The sequence below is a fragment of the Oncorhynchus tshawytscha genome, linkage group LG30 (genome assembly GCF_018296145.1).
Source record: "Oncorhynchus tshawytscha isolate Ot180627B linkage group LG30, Otsh_v2.0, whole genome shotgun sequence".
NCBI classification, from domain to species: Eukaryota; Metazoa; Chordata; class Actinopteri; order Salmoniformes; family Salmonidae; genus Oncorhynchus; species Oncorhynchus tshawytscha.
The window spans coordinates 29,589,041-29,611,254 of record NC_056458.1 but is presented as its reverse complement, the minus strand read 5'-3'; the positions used below and the strand labels follow the sequence as shown (position 1 = coordinate 29,611,254).

Genomic DNA, 22,214 nt, shown 5'->3' with positions numbered 1-22,214 from the left:
TATGGAGGTTTTGGAGAAGTGGCTTCTTCCATGCTGAGTGGCCTTTCAGGTTATGTCGATATAGGACTTGTTTTAATTTTGTACCGGTTTCCTCCAGCATCTTCACAAGGTCCTTTTGCTGCTGTTCTTGATTTGCACTTTTTCGCACCAAATTACATTCATCTCTAGGAGACAGAATGCGTCTCCTTCCTGAACGGTATGGTGGCTGCGTGGTCCCATCGTGTTTTTAATTGTGTACTTTTGTTTGTACAGATGAACGTGGTACCTTCAGGCATTTGAAATTGTTCCCAGGGATAAACCAGACCTGTGGAGGTGTACAATTCTTTTTTTGGAGGTCTTGGCTGATTTTTCTTTTGATTTTCCAATGATGTCAAGCAAAGAGGCACTGAGTTGGAAGGTAGGCCTTGAATTACACTGCTCAAAAAAATAAAGGGAACACTAAAATAACACCCTAGATCTGAATGAATGAAATATTCTTATTAAATACTTTTTTCTTTACATATATGAATGTGCTGACAACAAAATCACACAATTATCAATGGAAATCAAATTTATCAACCCATGGAGGTCTGGATTTGGAGTCACACTCAAAATTAAAGTGGAAAACCACACTACAAGCTGATCCAACTTTGATGTAATGTCCTTAAAACAAGTCAAAATGAGGCTCAGTAGTGTGTGTGGCCTGTATGACCTCTCTACAATGCCTGGGCATGCTCCTGATGAGGTGGCGGATGGTCTCCTGAGGTATCTCCTCCCAGACCTGGACTAAAGCATCCACCAACTCCTGGACAGTCTGTGGTGCAACATGGCGTTGGTGGATGGAGCGAGACATGATGTCCCAGATGTGCTCAATTGGATTCAGGACTGGGGAACGGGCGGGCCAGTCCATAGCATCAATGCCTTCCTCTTGCAGGAACTGCTGACACACTCCAGCCACAAGAGGTCTAGCATTGTCTTGTATTAGGAGGAACCCAGGGCCAACCGCACCAGCATATGGTCTCACAAGGGGTCTGAGGATCTCATCTCGGTACCTAATGGCAGTCAGGCTACTTCTGGCGAGCACATGGAGGGCTGTGCGGCCCCCCAAAGAAATGCCACCCCACACCATGACTGACCCACCACCAAACCGGTCATGCTGGAGGATGTTGCAGGCAGCAGAACGTTCTCCACTGCGTCTCCAGACTCTGTCACATGTGCTCAGTGTGAACTCCTCTGTGAAGAGCACACAGCGCCAGTGGCGAATTTGCCAATCTTGGTGTTCTTTGGCAAATGCCAAACGTCCTGCACGGTGTTGGGCTGTAAGCACAACCCCCACCTGTGGACGTCGGGCCCTCATACCACCCTCATGGAGTCTGTTTCTGACCGTTTGAGCAGACACATGCACATTTGTGGCCTGCTGGAGGTCATTTTGCAGGGCTCTGGCAGTGCTCCTTCTGCTCCTCCTTGCACAAAGGCGGAGGTAGCGGTCCTGCTGCTGGGTTGTTGCCCTCCTACGGCCTCCTCCACGTCTCCTGATGTACTGGCCTGTCTCCTGGTAGCGCCTCCATGCTCTGGACACTACGCTGACAGACACAGCAAACCTTCTTGCCACAGCTCGCATTGATGTGACATCCTGGATGAGCTGCACTACCTGAGCCACTTGTGTGGATTGTAGACTCCGTCTTATGCTACCACTAGAGTGAAAGCACCGCCAGCATTCAAAAGTGACCAAAACATCAGCCAGGAAACATAGGAACTGAGAAGTGGTCTGTAGTCACCACCTGCAGAGAATCATTCCTTTATTGGGGGTGTCTTGCTAATTGCCTATAATTTCCACCTGTTGCCTATTCCATTTGCACAACAGCATGTGTGTAAAGGAAAGAATGAATGGGGCCATGTATCGTGAGATTGAGTGAAAACCTCCCATCAGCAAGGGCATTGAAGATCAAACGTGGCTGGGTCTTTCAGCATGACAATGATCCCAAACACACCGCCCGGGCAACGAAGGAGGGGGGGGTGTGTGTGTGTGTGTGTGTGTGTGTGTGTCTATAACAAGCGGCAATGGTAAGAGATTAGTTTCTGGAAAGGTGGATTTTTAAAAGTAGAAGCTTGAATTGTGTGGGCACAGACCTGGATTGTATGACAACCTGCAGAGTTCTATCTCTGCTGTAGATTGCAATGCCGCCCCCTTTGGCAGTTCTATCTTGTTGTAGTTGGGGATGTGAATTTTGGTGGCCTTCCTAAGCTAGGATTCAGACATGGCTAGGACGCATACACAATCAATGTCTCAATTGTATCAAGGCTTAGAAATCCTTCTTTAACCTGTCTCCTCCCCTTCATTTACTCTGATTTTTTTGAAGTGCATTTAAGGGACCATAGCTTTCACCTGGTCTTGGAAAGAGTAGGTGTTAATGGTTTGTACACTCAGTATATAGTTAGTTGCTGGAGCACATGTTATGTGGTCTGCTTTGTTCTTGTGGCAGTCTACTCGTTTTTAATGTTTAGTTAGCCCAGATCCTGGAGATGTATATGGACTTGAACATGGCTTCTGAAGTCAACACACACACAGGCAATCCTTCCTGAGCCCTCTCGGTTGAGATGGGTGTATGGAAATACTTGTGTTACTACTGCACTGTTGGAGCTAGGATCTTCCAATACACACCTAATAGTTAAAGAATGGAATTAAGAAATATAAATATTAGATTCAGACATGTCGGAGTGGCAATGACTAAAATACTGCTTTAAACATATGTATACTGTATGTAAACATTAATAAAGTGACTATAGTGTTCCATTTATTAACGTGGCTAGTGATTCCAAGTCTGTATATAGGGAAGCAGGGTTGAGTAGCCCAGTGGAAGTCTGCTAGTGATGGCTATTTTAATTGTGATGGCCTTGACATCGAAGCTTTGATGCACCTGTACTCACCTCGCCTTCTGGATGGTAGCGGTGTGAACAGGCCTTGGCTCAGCTGATTGTCCTTGATTATATTTTTGGCCTTCCTCTGACATTGGGTGCTGTAGGTGTCCTGGAGGGCAGGTAGTTTGCCCCCTGTGATGCGTTGGGCAGGCCGCACCACCCTCTGGAGAGCCCTGTGGTTGCGGGCAGTGCAGTTGCCATACCAGGCTGTGATACAGCCCGACGGGATGCTCTCAACTGTGCATCTGTAAACGTTTGAGGGTCTTAGGGGCCAAGTCAAATATCTTCAGGCTTCTGAACAGGTGTGTGTGTGGTGTGTGTGTGCTAACACATTTTACAGACTTTTACTCTATACTCTATAATGACAGTGAAAACCAGGTTTTTAGAAATGTTTGCAAATGTAAAATAAACATACCTTTTGTGTTCAGACCCTTTGCCAGAAGACTCGAAATTGAGCTCCGGTGCATCCTGTTTCCATTGATCGTCTTTGTTTCTAAGACTTGATTGGAGTCCACCTGTGGTAAATGTTTCAATAGATTGGACATGATTTGGAAAGGCACACCTGTCTATATGGGGTCCCACAGTTGACCGTGCATGTCAGAGCAAAAACCAAGCCATGAGGTTGAAGGACTTGTCCGTAACGTTCCAAGACAGTATTGTCGGCACAGACCCGGGGAAGGGTACCAAAAACTTTCTGCAGCATTGAAGGTCCACAAGAACACAGTGGCCCCCATCATTCTTAAATGGAAGAAGTTTGGAACCACCAAGACTCTTGGTAGAACTGGCCACCCAGCTAAACTGAGCAGTCATGGGCTAAGGGCCTTGGTCAGGGAGGTGACCAAGAACTCGATGGTCACTCTGACAGAGCTCCAGAGTTCCTCTGTGGAGATGGGAGAACCATCCAGAAGGACAACCATCTCTGCAGCACTCCACCAATCAGGCCATTACGGTAGTGGCCAGACGAAAGCCACTCTTCAGTAAAAGGCACATGACTGCCCACTTGCAGTTTGTCAAAAGGCACTTAAAGACTCTCAGACCATGAGAAACAAGATTCAACAAGATTGAACTCTTTGGCCTGAATGCCATGTCTGTAGTCAACCTGGCACCATCCCTACGGTGAAGAAAGATGGTGGCAGCATCATGCTGTGGGGATGTTTTTCAGTGGCAGGGACTGGGATACTAGTCAGGATCAAGGGGAAAGAGAAATTGAGCAAAGTATAGAGATCCTTGATGAAAACCTGCTCAGGTCCTCAGACTGGGGTGAAGGTTCACCACCAGGACAATGACCCTAAGCACACAGCCAAGATGACGCAGGAGTGGCTTCGAGACGAGTCTCAATGTCCTTGAGTGGCCCAGCCAGAGCCCGGACTTGAATAATGCAATTTATTAAATTTTAGAATAAGGCTGTAACGTAACTGTGGAAAAAGTCAAGGGGCCTGACCACTTTCTGAAGGCACTGCACTTGTGGCAATATGATCCCAGTCTTACAGAACTGAGTATATAATTCAGATACACTCTAGTTGGTCTGAATAACTGGTGATTGGGGAAAGTCTTTTTTTTATACCCCCCCCATCCATCAATCAAGTAAAAGGGAGGACCCAAAACCTGCAGACACTCGGCTAGCCGTGGAATGAGTTTGACATGTGATCTAGAAGCCTGGCACGTTGCATACGATGTCCATACCTGTAAGCTTAGAAAGCATAAGTGGGAAGGAGTCACTCTGGAGTGACTTGTTGAGCCACTCGCTGCTCTTTCCATACAGAAATTGTGGTTGGCCACATAGCCTCTTAGCTAGCTAACATCTCTGATAGCTTCTCATGCCTTTGACGTGACCTCAGTCCCCCTGTGTTCATTCAGCAGAGAAAAGACTGATGGTGGTTATTGGTGCCCAAAGATTACATTTTCCCCTTGGTTTCTAAGAACTGCACTTAGTTGGGTCAGGGTGTTGTATTCTTATTACTGCAGGTACATTTTGTCTGCAGTTTGGGGAAATTGTTTACCCATCGAAACGTTTACACCTAGATATTTTCTAGTGCTTTTGGTGCCCTTCAGACCGACACTTCAGTCTTCTTGTATTCATGTCCAGCGGTTTAAAATGGTAGCTTAAAGGTTTTAAATGTTCACCATGGAACATAATTGTTATGACAATTTTCAGCTTCTGCACTCCACACAGGGACCAAATGTTCGCATATTTGTTCATTGCAGGTCAGAGTGACTGAGTTAAGATGAAGAGAACCTGTGAGGCTGAGCAATACCTAGGGATTTGCTGAGCTATCAGTTACCTACTGCCCGTCCCATGCCCTTCTCTCTCAACGCTGTTGTGTACAATCACTGAGTGGTGTTTGTTTAGCACCTATCGAGTATAGGCTACTGTACATTGCAGCTCTATTACACTGTAAGCTCTAACTTGTCCCCAAAAAATGTTATGCCAGCTGTTTCCACTGCAGAAAATTCATTTCACTCCTGATATTTGTAGGTCTAGATATCACATGATCATGGCACATGTGTGCGCAATGTGCATTGCCTTATAAGGAGGAAAGTTCAGAAGGCTAAGTGAATTCTAATTAGGGTTAAGGTGCAATCCATTCACCAGAGGATTCATTGACCACTTGTTCACCCCACCCCATGAATAGTTAAAGAGATGGAAACAAACTCGCATTCTATAAGACATGTCATAAACCAGATCCCATTTGGTACTACATCTACATTGAAATAAGTCTCCACATCATTTGTTATTCTGAATGCAAGCCAATGGACAACAAATCACACTGACTTTTTTGGCTGAATTTCTTTTAAGTTAAATTTGGACCCTCAGATATAGAAGGGGGGGGGAATGGAATAGTGAAATGCTCTAGAGAAGAGCTGATCCCCTGGTGCTGTTTATCAGCAGGAAAGCTCTGCGTCCTGGCCTTTTCCTCTTCCCTGACACTCCACTTCCTCTCCCGGCAGCCTGGGATTCCCAGATAAACTCCCGGGAACATTCTGCGGCCACGCACAATTCCATCCGCACTGATCCCTCCCCCGATAACACAATGTATTTATTTGAGAAAAAAGGCATCTCTGGATTCTCAATTTAACGCAATCTCAATACAGGAGACTGCTGGTCTGGACCAGAGTGTATGCACCAGTGAATCCTCATTGTAGCTGGAGAAAACCATCCGGGGGTTTCTATGATGAAATATTGAAAAGCTGGGATCTGAGGGGTAATTGTGTGGTCTGAAGAGCAACAAAGTATTATTTTCCCAGATAGAGGCTACCAATTCAAAGTCATCAGTTTGTGTCCCAGCTTTATCATAGGTTGCACAGGAATTAAATATTCGCTCTGAACTACATTTCCTACAGCATATCCAAATCAAATTTTATTTGTCACATACACATGGTTAGCATGTGAAATGCTTGTGCTTCTCGTTCCGACAATGCAGTAATAACGAGTAATCTAACCTAACAATTCCACAACAACTACCTTACACTTGTGTGTATAAAGGGATAAAGAATATGTACATAAAGATATGAATGAGTGATGGTACAGAACGGCATAGGCAAGATGCAGTAGATGGTATCGAGTACAGTGTATATACATATGAGATGAGTAATGTATGGTATGTAAACATAAGTGGCATTGTTTAAAGTGGCTAGTGATACATGTATTACATAAAGATGGCAAGATGCAGTAGATGGTATAGAGTACAGTATCTGAGTAATGTACAGTGGGGCAAAAAAGTTGTCAGCCACCAATTGTGCAAGTTCTCCCACTTAAAAAGATGGGAGAGGCCTGTAATTTTCATCATAGGTACACTTCAACTATGACAGACAAAATGAGAAAAAAAATCCAGAAAATTACATTGTAGGATTTTTAATGAATTTATTTGCAAATTATGGTGGAAAATAAGTATTTGGTCACCTACAAACAAGCAAGATTTCTGTCTCTCACAGACCTGTAACTTCTTCTTGAAGAGGCTCCTCTGTCCTCCACTCGTTACCTGTATTAATGGCACCTGTTTGAACTTGTTATCAGTATAAAAGACACCTGTCCACATCCTCAAACAGTCACACTCCAAACTCCACTATGGCCAAGACCAAAGAGCTGTCAAAGGACACCAGAAACAAAATTGTAGACCTGCACAAGGCTGGAAAGACTGAATCTGCAATAGGTAAGCAGCTTGGTTTGAAGAAATTAACTGTGGGAGCAATTATTAGGAAATGGAAGACATACAAGACCACTAATAATCTCCCTCGATCTGGGGCTCCACGCAAGATCTCACCCCGTGGGGTCAAAATTATCACAAGAACGGTGAGCAAAAATCCCAGAACCACACGGGGGGACCTAGTGAATGACCTGCAGAGAGCTGGGACCAAAGTAACAAAGCCTACCATCAGTAACACACTACGCCACCAGGGACTCAAATCCTGCAGTGCCAGACGTGTCCCCCTGCTTAAGCCAGTACATGTCCAGGCCCGTCTGAAGTTTGCTAGAGAGCATTTGGATGATCTAGAAGAAGATTGGGAGACGGATCAGTCATCCTGGTCAGATGAAACCAAAATATAACTTTTTGGTAAAAACTCAACTCGTCGTGTTTGGAGGACAAAGAATGCTGAGTTGCATCCAAAGAACACCATACCTACTGTGAAGCATGGGGGTGGAACATCATGCTTTGGGGCTGTTTTTCTGCAACGGGACCAGGATGACTGATCTGTGTAAAGGAAAGAATGAATGGGGCCATGTGTCGTGATATTTTGAGTGAAAACCTCCCATCAACAAAGGCAATGAAGATGAAACATGGCTGGGTCTTTCAGCATGACAATGATCCCAAACACACCGCCCGGGCAACAAAGGAGTGGCTTCGAAAGAAGCATTTCAAGGTCCTGGAGTGGCCTAGCCAGTCTCCAGATCTCAACCCCATAGATCTTTGGAGGGAGTTGAAAGTCCGTGTTGCCCAGCAACAGCCCCAAAACATCACTGCTCTAGAAGAGATCTGCATGGAGGAATGGGCCAAAATACCAGCAACAGTGTGTGAAAACCTCGAAGACTTACAGAAAACGTTTGACCTCTGTCATTGCCATCAAAGGGTATATAACAAAGTATTGAGAAACTTTTGTTATTGACCAAATACTTATTTTCCACCATAATTTGCAAATAAATTCATTAAAAATCCTACATTGTGATTTTCTGGATTTTTTTTTCTCATGTTCTGTCATAGTTGAAGTGTACCTATGATGAAAATTACAGGCCTCATCTTTTTAAGTGGGAGAACTTGCACAATTGGTGGCTGACTAAATACTTTTTTGCCCCACTGTATGTAAACATTCTATTAAGTGGCATAGTTTAAAGTGGCTAGTGATACATTTTTTACATACATTTTCCATTATTAAAGTGGCTGGTGTTGCATCAGTATGTTGGCAGCAGCCACTCAATGTTAGTGGTGGCTGTTTAACAGTCTGATGGCCTTGCGATAGAAGCTGTTTTTCAGTCTCTCGGTCCCTGCTTTGATGCACCTGTACTGACCTCACCTTCTGGATGATAGCGTGGTGAACAGGCAGTTGCTTGGGTGGTGGTTGTCCTTGATGATTATGTTCTTCCTGTGACATCGGGTGGTGTAGGTGTCCTGGAGGGCAGGTAGGTTGCCCCCGGTGATGCATTGTGCAGACCTCACTACCCTCTGGAGAGCCTTACGGTTGTGGGCGGAGCAGTTGCCGTACCAGGCTGTGATACAGCCAGACAGGATGCTCTCGATCATGCATCTGTAGAAGTTTGTGTGCTTTTGGTGACAAGCCGAATTTCTTCAACCTCCTGAGGTTGAAGTGGCGCTGCTGCGCCTTCTTCACCACGCTGTCTGTGTGGGTGGACCAATTCAGTCTGTCCGTGACGTGTACGCCAAGGACCTTAACTTACTACCCTCTCCACTACTGTCCCATCGATGTGGATCGGAGGGTGCTCCATCTGCTGATTCCTGAAGTCCACAATCATCTCCTTAGTTTTGTTGACGTTGAGTGTGAGGTTATTTTCCTGACACCACACTCCGATGGCCCTCACCTCCTCCCTGTAGGCCGTCTCGTCGTTGTTGGTAATCAAGCCTACCACTGTAGTGTCGTCCGCAAACTTGATGATTTGAGTTGGAGGCGTGCATAGCCACGCAGTCGTGGGTGAACAGGGAGTACAGGAGAGGGCTCAGAACGCACCCTTGTGGGTCCCCAGTGTTGAGGATCAGTGGGATGGAGATGTTGTTACCTACCTTCACCACTTGGGGGCGGCCCGTCAGGAAGTCCAGTACCCAGTTGTACAAGGCGGGGTTGAGACCCAGAGTCTCGAGCTTAATGACGAGTTTGGAGGGTACTATGGTGTTGAATGCTGAGCTGTAGTCGATGAACAGCATTCTCACATAGGTCTTCCTCTTGTCCAGATGGGTTAGGGAAGTGTGGTTGCGATTGCATGGTATGTGGACCTATTGGGGCGGTAAGCAAATTGGAGTAGGTCTAGGGTGTCGGGTAGGCTGGAGGTGATATTGACTAGTCTCTCAAAGCACTTCATGATTACAGAAGTGAGTGCTACGGGGCGGTAGTCGTTTAGCTCAGTTACCTTAGCGTTCTTGGGAACAGGAACAATCGTGGCCCTCTTGAAGCATGTGGGGACAGCAGACTGGGATAATGATTGATTGAATATGTCCGTAAACACACCTGCCAGCTGGTCTGCGCATGCTCTAAGGACGCAGCTAGGATGCGGCTATTCCTAGCATAGAGAATACCACTAAACCATTGTTGGTAGGTTAGTCATTCCCGTGAAGAGATGACATTCCGCTGATCGTTTATGAAAGGATGACAAACCAGCAAACTCATGGATGAGAACCATACACAGAGGATGACTTTGTCAGCGATTGCACCGCAAAACCAAACAGCAGTCTTCATTTGATCAGTTATACACTGAACAAAATATAAACACAATATGCAACATTTTCATAGTTTACTGAGTTACAGTTCATATAAGGAAATCAGTCAATTGAAATAAATTTATTAGGCCTTAATCTATGGATTTCACATGACCGGGAATACAGCTGTTGGTCACCGATGCCTTGAAAAATAGGTAGGGGCATGGATCAGAAAAGTGAGTATCTGGTGTGACCACATTCCTCATGCAGTGTGACACCTCTCCTTTGCATAGAGTTGATCAGGCTGTTGATTGTGGCCTGTGGAATATTTTCCCAGGCCATGGAAGGATGAACATTTTCAGCTTCCAGGAATTGTGTACAGATCCTTGCGACATGGGGCCTTGCATTATCATGCTGAAACTTGAGTTGATGGCAGCGGATGAATGGCAACACAATGGGGCCTCAGAATCTCATCACAGTATCTGTGTTCCTTCAAATTGCCATTGATAAAAAGCAATTGTTTGTTTGTCCTTAATTTATGCCTGCCTGTATCATAACCCCACCACCATAGGGCACTCTGTTCACAACGTTGACATCAGAAAATTGCTTGCCCACACGTCGTCACACTCACTGTCTGCCCTTTGCCCGGTACAGTTGAAACCGGGATTTATCCATGAAGAGCACACTTCTCCAGCGTGCCAGGTGTCATTTGAAGGTGAGCATATGTCCACTGAAGTCGGTTACAACTGCAGTCCAGACCCTGGTGAGAGCGACAAGCATACAGATGCGCTTCCCTGAAACAATTTTTGTACAAACTGTCAAACCATTAGTTAAATACATTTTCATCAGCTGTCCGGGTGACTGGTCTCAGACAATCCCGCAAGTGAAGAAGCCAGATGTAGAGTCCTGCCAAATTCTCTGAAACAACATTGGAGGCGACATCTAGCAACAACTCTGGTGGACATTCCTGCTGTAGCCTGCCAATTGCACGCTCCCTCAACTTGAGATATGTGATGATGTGACGCAACTGCATGTTTTAGTGGCCTTTTTATTGTCCGTGGCACAAGGTGCACCTGTGTAGTGATCATGCTGTTTAATCAGCTTCTAGATATAACACACCTGTCAAGTGGATGTATTATCTTGGCTAGCAAGAAATGCTCACTAGCAGGGATGTAAACAAATTTGTGCACAAATTTTGAGAGTGACGCTTTTTGTGCTTATGGAACATCTCTGGGATCTTTTATTTCAGCTCATTATACATGGGACCAAGACTTTACATGTTGCGTTTTTGTTTTAGTATAGAACTATGAATGTCCAATCACACATGCTTTGAAAAGGAAACGTGAACCCTGATACTGCAACCCAGCACCACGCCCTATCCTTCCTACAACTGGGTACCCAACTGTGGGAGGGGGGGGGGTTGGATGAGGCATCTCAAGTTCTACTTTCAATGTCTATTGTCTTGTGGGAAGGGCGTTGGGTGACGCCAGAGACAGACTGGCAATACTTGTCATTCATCGGTGACACATTCTGGCCCAAATGACACCCTATTTCCTATTAGTGCACTACGGTTGACCAGGACCCATAGGGTCAAAAGTAGTGCACTATATATTGAATAGGGTGCCATTTTGGCACTGGGCCTGGACCCTTACCTGGATAGGAGTAGAGCACTTTTCCCTTTCTATCTGGCTCCCCATTAGACTACCGAGCCTTCAGGAATCTTTTTTCATTAAGCATTTCAAATATCCAGTAAGTGAACCCAGAGAGGGAAGGCTCAAACAGCTCTGTCTCCCAGACTTACTTTTTAAGAAGATATCATGTTTGCCATGACTTTGATGTAGTTGTGGGCTTCATGTATGCCTACCTGGTTATACTGAAATGATGCACAATGAACATTAACCGTTTGGCTTCTCCATGTAATTCTTTTTATCAATTCAAAAACACCTCAGAACTTCAGCCAAAACATATCATATGGGCATGTTGGCTGTCAGTCATATGTATTTATAGCCATGTGTGTTCATGTTTGCATGCATGTATAGATTATTATTCTTTTAATTGTCAGACTTTATTTTTTATTTTTTTCATGAGTCATCACGAAGTCATATTTTCCCTCTGGCCTGAGGTTCTGCCTGTCTTTGGGGGCCTTACCTTCAGAGATGGCTTTGAAAGCTGATAGGATTAGAGCGTGACGAGCAGGCTTAGCATGGGCCCAGCACTCCCAATCTCCAAGTGTGCGACAGGACTGGGTGCAAGGAGGGAGGCGGCGGAGGGTGGAACTGTCACCAACCCCTGTGCCCACACACCCCTTATCTAGCTTGGTGCATCTAGTCATCATTCACCAAAGCAATATTGTCCACTGTGCCCCCCCCTCACCTCTGGACTTTTTCCACATTTCGTTGTTACAGCCTGACATTTTAAAACTGATTTCATTGAGATTTGGTGTAACTAGCCTACACACAATACCCCATAATGTCAGTGGATTTTTTTATATATTTTTTAAAATTGATTATACTGAACAAAAATATAAACACCATGTAAAAGTGTTGGTTTTATGAGCTAAAATAAGATCCCAGAAAATCTCCATTTGCACAAAGCTTTTTTTTTTCATTTTTTTTTCACAAATTTGTTCCCTCCAAGGGGCAGGTAACCTAGTGGTTAGAGCGTTGGGCCAGTAACCGGAAGGTTGCTGGATCGAATCCCCAAGCTGACAAGGTAAAAATCTGTCGTTCTGCCCCTGAACAAGGCAGTTAACCCACTGTTCCCCGGTAGGCTGTCATTGTAAATAATAATTTGTTCTTAACTGACAAGTTAAATAAAAAAATAAACATCCCTGTTATTGAGCAATTTACTCCTTTTGTCAAGATAATTCATCCACCTGACGTGTGGCATATTAAGATGTTGATTAAACAGCTTGAACATTACACAGGTGCACCTTGTCCTGGGGACTGTAGACCACTCTAAAATGTGCAGTTTTGTCACACAACACAATGCCACAGATGTCAATTTTGAGGGAGTGTGCAATTGCCATGCTGACTGCATGAATGATTTGTCCACCAGAGCTGTTGCCAAATAATTTAATGTTAATTTCTCTACCATAAGCTGCCTCCAATGTCGTTTTGTAGAATTTGACAGTACATCCAACCGGTCTCACAACACGTGTAACCACGCCAATCCAGGACGTCCACATCCAGCTTCTTCACCTGCAGGATCGTCTGAGACAGCCACCCGGACAGCTGAGACTGTGGGTTTGCACAACTGAAGAATTTCTGCACAAACTGTATCGGGGAAGCTCACAACAAAATATGGAGAAAGTTAAGGGGTATGAATACTTCCTGAAGGCACTGTATGTCTGTGGGATCTTGTGGGTGGTGCCTATGTTTGCAAAAATATGACCTCCTTATGTGAGCCCAAGTCCCAGTTGTCTGAGAGCGATCTTTCGTCAACGTCTCGTTTCACTCCTCTGACTTCTCCACTGTCTGTCACTCAGTCTTACATATTCATATTGCTACATGCTTGACAATCAAATGCATCTTCCACTGACGTGTTGAATAGCCTGTATAGACGAGTCTTGTTTTGATGGAATGGAGATTGTTCTTTGTCTCATATCAAAATATCTTTGTGGAGGATTTTGTCATTGTTGATGTTACATGACGTCTGCGTTTCCATATTGCGGTATTTGATCCATATTATCACATTGAGCAAGTTCTTTCCCCCTGATGCTTAGCTATGCCACGTCCTGCTGTACCACTGACCCCTCAGTGGAAGGTGGCTTCTCACAGCAGCTCGGGACCGTATTGAGTCAACACTCATTCACGCTTCTGCTGGTGCAGACGGCTACTCAAACTGTAATAATCAACCCTGCTGGATCCAGATTATTTCACAAGCATCAGTCTGTCATTGTATATTTAGTCAAACAGATGTGCATGTGGTTCAAGGGTCCTATAGTCATAGCTTTGAAAGGTGAAAGATACAAATGCACCCCACTCTTATAGTGTACAATAGAATAGTGAACAATTGTAGCACCTCATTTTGCCCACCACCCACTGGTGGCTGACGTGATAACGGACCAACGATGCATACGAACATGGCAATGACCAGTCATATCTCCCATAGCCATACCGAGGTCTCCAAGCAACTCGGCACAAGCATAGTTCCCTTGTGGTAAATCTGTAATAAGCTGCACGTACCAAGCAGATTTCAACCCCCCTGTAAACCTTGTCTAAAAACACAACATTTGAACAATCACCAGAAGAATGTCTGTGTATTACATGATGTGCCTCAAACGCTTCATACGCAAAAACTTGGTCCATATCCCCCACAGACATCGAAAGGCCACCCTAGCTGTGCTGACCAGAATTCAACAAATTTGCAATTCTTTTTCTGAATGTTCAGGGGAGTTGTGTATGAAAGCTATGCCCTGTTAAGAGTCCTAAGTAGGGTTAAGCAAATGCTACTGGTGGTCTTGGCAGTGAACAGACAACTACGCATTTCAGCCCAGTAAAGCGGCTCAAGGTCAGAGCTACATTACTGTGCAAATGTACTTTTTTTCTGCAAGGAAAAAAATTCTTGCCATGCCAGAAATGTGACTCCCAATTGGAAATGTGATGTCCGGAGCGTGTTTGTTTTTATAGGCTCTGTAACAATCGGCACACCTTGTCGACTGAGGATTTGTAAAAATATGTCCGTTTTGAAGTCTTTGTTTTACTACTCGTTGTGGAACGTGTTCAAAGTATTTGCTAGAACAGTGCTGATATGAGGTCATGACAAAGGAAAGTGCTACTTGCTTAGAAAAGCAATTTTAGAGTAAACATTGAGCATTCCTAAATTGATCCTTCCATACCTTTTCACAGGTTACTATGACTACTATCAACCAGCCTCATAACACATTCCATCAAAATATGCAACCATGTCCATGTCAACTGACCCGGAGTAAGAAAGACTCCTGCATTATACTCCTCATACTCTTTGCTTATTTACTCCATGGGCCTCAGATTTATATCTGTGGCCACGTTGTCATTGTTGGTCAGCCAAAAACTGGAGACATTGAGCGACTGGATATTTTTCCATAAAGAATGAATCGCAATCCAAAGATTCTGCCAAAAAAGTGGCTATTTGAATCCAGGCGAAGACATAGGAACAGGCCTACTTTCAAGCATAGTCAGATGGACAAACACATGGTTGCATATTGACTGTGGGCTTCTCACATGGAATGGGCCACCACAAACCAGTGGTGACACCAAAAGGGGAACATTTTCCACTCAGCCAACCTCAGGGGCAGCAGTCGCAGAGGGTGTGGAAGATTACCTTCTAAGGCAGGAAAGATGACCAGAGTTTCCGGGAAGTCAGTTCTCTCTCAAGACATGCAATGGGACTAGCAGCCTCCAGGTTTCTGTTTGTTTCTTATGACCTCTTTAATTAGGCCCTTTAACTTAAGACACCATGCCTTCATGACAGGAAAAGACCATACCTTCTCAATGACTGTTCCAGATATGGTATCATTACTCAAGTGTTCCCTCCGATAGGCTTGGTAAACACATTAGAACTGTAAACTCACCATTTCAAATTCCCCTGGCAATTATTGTAGCAGCACCTACCCGTAGCACCACTCCAGCAGCTATATCTCACTGGTCACCCCCAAAGCCAATTCTTCCTTTGGCTGCCTCTCCTTCTAGTTCTCTGCTGCCAATTGTATTTGACCTTTTTATTTAACTAGGCAAGACAGTTAAGAACAAATTCTTATTTTCAATGACAGCCTAGGAACAGGGGCAGAACAATAGATTTGTACCTTGTCAGCTCGGGGATTTCAACTTGCAACCTTCCGGTTACTAGTCCAACGCTCTAACCACTAGGCTACCCTGACTGGAGCGAACTACAAAAATCACAAACTGTAGACTCATCTCCCTCACTAGCTTTAAGCACCAGCTGTCAGAGCAGCTCACAGATCACTGCACCTGTACATAGCCCATCTGTAAATAGCCCATCCAACTACCTCATCCCCATACTGTTATTCATTTATTTATCTTGCTCCTTTGCACCCCAGTAACTATATTTGCACATTCATCTTCTGCACATCTACCATTCCAGTGTTTAATTGCTATATTGTAATTACTTCGCCACCATGGACTATTTATTGCCTTGCCTCCCTTATCCTACCTCATTTGTACATGCTGTATATAGACTTTTTCTACTGTATTATTGACTGTTTGTTTATTCCATGTGTAACTCTGTGTCAAACTGCTTTGCTTTATCTTGGCCAGGTCACAGTTGCAAATGAGAACTTGTTCTCAACTAGCCTACCTGGTAAAATAAATTAAATTGTTAGTTTTATAAATTTAGTCATTCCTGTGTGTGTGTCGGGTTAAGAGCACGTATCCCGCTATAAATCCAGGCCAGTATATTTACAGAAAGCGTCAGTAAACCGATCTGACAGGGTATGGGGGGAAAGTCCTCAGAGTAATGTAATCCAGCCCCAGTGATTCGCCTCTTGTCTCAGTTGCAGATTGTGGCATTTCTCGTTTTAGTCGCTCGTAACACCATAACCTGTCTATATTTAGCTTCTCAATTTTGAGGCTTTCCCTCTGATTCCTCCCTTAAGAAAATAAAATGCAGTCACTGCAGTATGCTGCAAATTCTGCATCCAAAATATATATATATATTTATTTTTTTATTTTTACTGCAGTAATTTTGCAGTGTTACTGCAGTACACATTTTTGTAAGGGATATGAGAACCTGTTCCAGTGGCATTATGTCTTTCTAATCTTGGCCAACCAGGATGTTTCTTCTTTTGTTCGAGAGGGGGTGAAAAAGGTTTACTGAAAGGGACATCACAGATTGCTTCTATTGGGTGTTATTAGCATGTTGAACAGCCCCAATTTAGTATTGCTACACCAGGCCTGTGTTGTCGCTGTCATTTGAGTGAGCTGATATCTATGGCCACGTCAAAACAAGATTAATGCCTCACTCCGCCTTATCTTTGATATTGAATCCCTCCTCTCCCGTCTTCTCAAGGGCATGTAAGTCAGCATCTTAAATATTTAACACATTGTAATTATTGTTTCTGTAAGATTGAATCAAGGTCTGATGCAGCTGTATACCATAATCAGCCTGAAATAGTTTGGCGTGTGCAGTGCTAGCCTCGTTCTGTTCTGTACTGTCTTGTCTTCCTAGGAGCGTGATGGGATGGGTGCTTAGGAGTAATAAGCACTTGGCTACATGGACATGACAAGGCATAGACAACATATGGTGTTTTGGGGTCTGGTATTCCCTTAAGTATTAGCCACCTTGGTAGGGTGATTATGCTGACGTCATGCCAGTGGGGCAGTCCTCACACTTGCCACCCTGCTTTTAACTGTGTTCTGGCAGCCACAGGACTCACCTGAGTCCCCTCTGAGGTCCTCCCTGCCCAAAACATTTTAATCTAACTAGGCAAGTCGGTTAAGACCAAATTCTTAATTGCAATGATGGCCTACCGGGGAACAGTGGGTTAACTGCCTTGTTCAGGGGCAGAACAACCTTATTTTTACATTGTCAACTCAGGGATTCGATCCAGCAACCTTTTCAGTTACTGGCCCAACGCTCTAACCACTAGGCTACCTGCCGCCCCAAAGCCTAGCCCTTCGCCAACCTTTCACTCCTTCATCAAAGACTCATCTTTCTGCTGCTGGCCATTTTTTTTTTTATCACGATAGTCCCTGCACTCTAAAGACTGTTTGTTTGCTTTCCACTGAGCCTATATCCACTACTGAACTCTCACTAGAAACTCCTAACCAGTGGTTGTGTTGAGATTTTGGCTGAGGTTGGTGGAACAGCATTGAAAATGGATAGGCTTTCGGTAACCACACTGTTTGATAATCAGCAATGATCATTTCTACTTTTTTTTTCTCCCTCAAACTCCATTCTACTGCATCCCTACCTAATGTAACCTTTTCCCCCTCCACCTTAACCCCACTCCTGTTCTCTAGGCCTCTATTACTGTCATACACATGTCAAGACACAATCAGATTCCCTAGTGACCACTGACACCGACCACCCATACCCAACACCGAACTACAACGGAGAACCATGACAGCCCTGATGACAACTGCCAGATGATCCCAGACAGAGTTTGATTAGAGTAGAAAAGTTCGCAGACACACGTGCACACTCACAGAGAGAGATACTGTGTACGTTTAACTCACACACCCACTTGCTCTCACACAGCACACTAGAATCAGATACTGAAGCCAGTGTGTTGATATGTCACAGCTCAGGCTTCACCATGGCTATAATCCAATGTGTCCTTAGAGGATTGCCACCTTTTCAGTATTGTGCAGATTGATCTTCCCGTCAGTCTGTCTGTTCGGATCCCTGAAGAGATCAGATGGCGTTGTGAAGGCCGGGTAACGTTCCAATCCATTACCTAACAACACCATGTCATTTATTTTCATCACCATGGACTGAGACATAATGGCTTGTTTCAATATGAAGCACATGGGTTTCGAAGAGTTGAGGTTGTCTACCTTGTATGGCGTTATGAATGGATGGATTATGCACTGTAGTGTTCGACACTAAAGTATGCATTGTGTTCCGTTACTTTACATTTTGAGTAAGACGCAGATTTTTTAATCTATATTGTATTTTTACACGATCCAATCTAAAAGTAGTAACAGATCATATGGATTAGTGCTATAAGTATTGTACCGAGCTGTCAATTTCATTATTATATATATGCTTTTACAGTTCTACACTTTTCCCCCAGTTCCTACACCGACTCGGTGCAGATTACATTTGGCCCATCATGATATGACATCACAGGTCACAATTGTAGAACAAATGTGAGGTAAGTTACCAGAGGTCTTGGGAGGAAGTCGTATCGCAGAATGCCTGTTTTTGAAGCCAGGTGTCCACAGCTGTGTGTGACTAGCTGGCTTCCTGTCTGTCATTTCCTTCTTGACCTGTGCTTCTCTGACAGACACTGCTAATTCTGGAGCACGGCCCGATCCTGATCTCGCTATCAGAAGGCCCAGGTTTTTCCTGTGTGCCTCGATCTGCACAATGTAAAGGAAGAGTCTGAGGGAGGGGTTCTTTAATTTTGCCCCTGTGTAGAGGATGCTTACTTCTGAGCTTTGCAGTAGATCAGCAGCACTCTACTCAAAACACTTTTCTCTCAAATGAGTATTCTTCTTTCAGGACTTAGCAAAACCCATGTTTCTTGTAAATCTTACTATTGAGTGACATGATCATGTAAAATTGTGTGGTCTTTGAGGCAACATTCATTCTTTGGAATGGAAACAGAGCTGTTGCTTCCTCATGATACTTACTTATCGTCGTCATATGAATACAGCCTATTGGGTATATGAAGGCTTTTTGTTATCTGTCTATATGAAGACCATTAAGCTTCGGAAGTCTGTACCTGATTTCCCTCTGCCAATACACATGACAAGCGCTCGGTAATACCCACCCTGTCTCTCACTCTGTCCCCCCCAAAAGACCATCCCAATCAGATCCAACTCAAAGCTGTCATTACTGCTTCAATTAACCTCAACGTCTCTGTGCTCAGAGCTCCTCCAAGCTCAGCCTCTGTCTTTACCAACCCTGCACATCACCGCTACACATACACCCTACGCTACACATGCACCCAAATATATTCCCACTAGACACAAACACACATTAGCAAATCCACTAGCACACATACGCAGTAAACATGCATGTGACTAAACTGTTTTTCTTGTCTCTCTCGACTAGAAGGCTGTACAGATAAGCCAAGAAGGGAGCAGGAGAAACTGTTTCTGGGAGATGGGGTCAGTACTCAAGTCTGCTGTTTCTTTTAGTTATACTAGAAGACTGGGCTGGGAACGAGAGAGCCTTATCAGATTATGAGCAAGTCTTCACTGTCTGTCACTGAGAGGAGTGTGTTTGGACAGACTACAGTACATTGCCTGCTGGTCACAATTCTGCATGGTTATTGCCTAAAAGTCCAGTGATCTCTCACACACAGTTTAAAAAACAGATGTCAATCACTCCACCAGTCTGTCACACTCTGTGTATGTGCTGTTAATCTTGTATTTCCTGATCAATACTTAGACCTAGTAATACAATATAATTAAATTGCTCAAACAGTATGTACTTACAGGGAATCTTTTGTTGTGAGTCTGTTTCAGCCCTTAGTGCCTACTGCTTTGATTTGGAGACCCTGATCCCCAATCTAGGGCATGCAATTGAAAACATTTTGCAATGGAAAACAAGAATGAGTATTTCTTATTGGAAGCCCCTCCCTGTTTGGTGCCTGGTGTTAGTGGGTGACTTTTCCCTGGAGCCCGTTTGGTGCTTTATCTCCATGAGAATTGTGCTACTACGCCCATCCTATTCGATGTGCCGCTCTCTCTCTGTAGCGTGTCCAATGCTCTTCAGAAGAAGTACTTGGACTGTTTCGCCGAACAGTAACCATCAGATCGACTCAATTTATCTCTGTGCTCGTGGATTCATCTTTTGCTTTGATTATTATCGATATTCCCCTAGATTGGGGACACTCATAATCACCACGATGACATAAGTTCTTTTGAAAGTATATTTCTTCATCAAACCCAATCACTTATGGGACTTTCATACAGGCTCTAAAAGATCTTCCCCCAGTTATCACCACCATCCATCCATCATCATACAGGGACGAGACATTCTTACAAAGTGACTGCCTCTTAACTTTGTGCTGTTCATAAGGCGGGTGAGGAAGTTAAATGGGTGCCTCCCTCCACTTAGCTTTTAGCACGATGGGACGCTATATAAACCAGCACCTTCATCAAAGAGCTAGCTACAGATTTATCTACTGGTAGGATTCTGGAGGGAGTAAACAGGACCTAGCTACAGCCCTTCCTGTAATTTGGGCCTGCTTACATGAGCCACGCACTGCTCTTCCCTTGGGGGAATTAGTAATCGAACACTGCTGCAAATCTGCCCCTAGACTGAGGCTGTCCTAATATGGACACCATTCTACTCCCACTCATTATCCATTAATCCCACACCTCTGTGATCAAGAAGGCAATAGCTTCTCAATGAGTCCTTGTTGGAGAAAATTGACTTAATATAAGTTTTAAAGCTGTAATAGTTCATTGATGCTAATAAAACGTCACCCTCCTGTGTTTTGGTAAAAAGCTGAGGGAGGGGCCTGGAGAAATGTAACCAAATTCAAAGTGAGCGCTATGTATGCAAGGACTGACTATCCATGATATCCAAAGTATAGTTTTGAGGCTATACAGTGTTTTTAGTTTACTTTTACTTTGTTTACAAACATTGGAGTTAAGCTACCTGTAGCTTGTATTTTGGCTTCTGATTGGGTATCAGTGGAACTAAGCTCATTGAACATTTATATGTTGTATCATAACTTCTCTATCGTGACACTCTTAATCGCAACAGGAAGCCTAGTGGCTAAGAGCATTGGGCCAGTAACCGGAAGGTCGAGGTCCATCTGCGGAACATTGCCAGGTTAAGACATTTGCTATCACGACCTGCAGCTCAGCGACTCATCCATGTCTTTATCCCGTCTGGACTATTGTAACAATCTTTTTGTTTGTCGCAAGGAATTGTACACATATCATGGAAGCTGAAAATGTCCCAGTTCTTTCTTGGCCTGCATATTCACCAGACATGTCACCCATTGACCATGTTTGGGATGCTCTGGATCGATGTGTACGACAGCGTGTTCCAGTTCCCGCCAATATCAGTAACTTCGCACAGCCTCTGAAGAGGAGTGGGACAACATTCCACAGGCCACAGTCAACAGCCTGATCAACTCTGTGAAGGAGATGTTGTGCTGCATGAAATGGTGGTCACACCAGAAACTGACTGGTTTTCTGATCCACGCCTCTACCTTTTTTAAAAAAGGTATTTGTGACCAACTGATGCATGTCTGTATTCCTAATCATGTGAAATCCATAGATTAGGGCCTAAATTAATTTATTTCACTTGACTGATTTCATTATGAACTGTAAAATCATTAAATTGTTGCATCTTGTGTTTTTATAGTTTTGTTCACATACATCCAATGGTTTCTGTGTTTTTATAAGAGAACAAGTTTCACACCAAATGCTAGAAAATGTATAAACCAAGGGACTACCTGAACTTCTACAATAAGACACGCTTGTTTTCATATCCATTGTACTGTGTGTGTGTGTGTGTGTGTGTGTGTGTGTGTGTGTGGGCATGCGGTGGTTATGTGGATGCAGCTGTGTGTGTGGGGGGGATGGGATGCGGGGGATCCAGTGGTGTGTGTGTGGGGGGATGCAGGGGGATCCTGGTGTGTGGTGGAGTTTGTGTTGGGGGTATATGGGGTGTGTGTGTGTGTGTGTGTGTGGGGGGGGATGGGGTTCTGTGTGTGGGGGGGGGGGGTGCAGTGGTGTGTGTGGGGGGGATGAGGTTTTGTGTGTGTGGGGGGATGCGGTTTTGTGTGTGTGTGTGGATGCGACGGTGGTGTGTGTTTGGGGG

The 22,214-nt window shown here is 44.3% G+C and overlaps 1 protein-coding gene across 2 annotated transcripts in view; it reads left to right on the top strand.

Moving 5' to 3' along the window:
* Positions 1-22,214, top strand: part of LOC112228448 (endothelial cell-selective adhesion molecule) — a 58,952-nt gene that overhangs the window by 22,852 nt on the left and 13,886 nt on the right. The window lies entirely within an intron of this gene.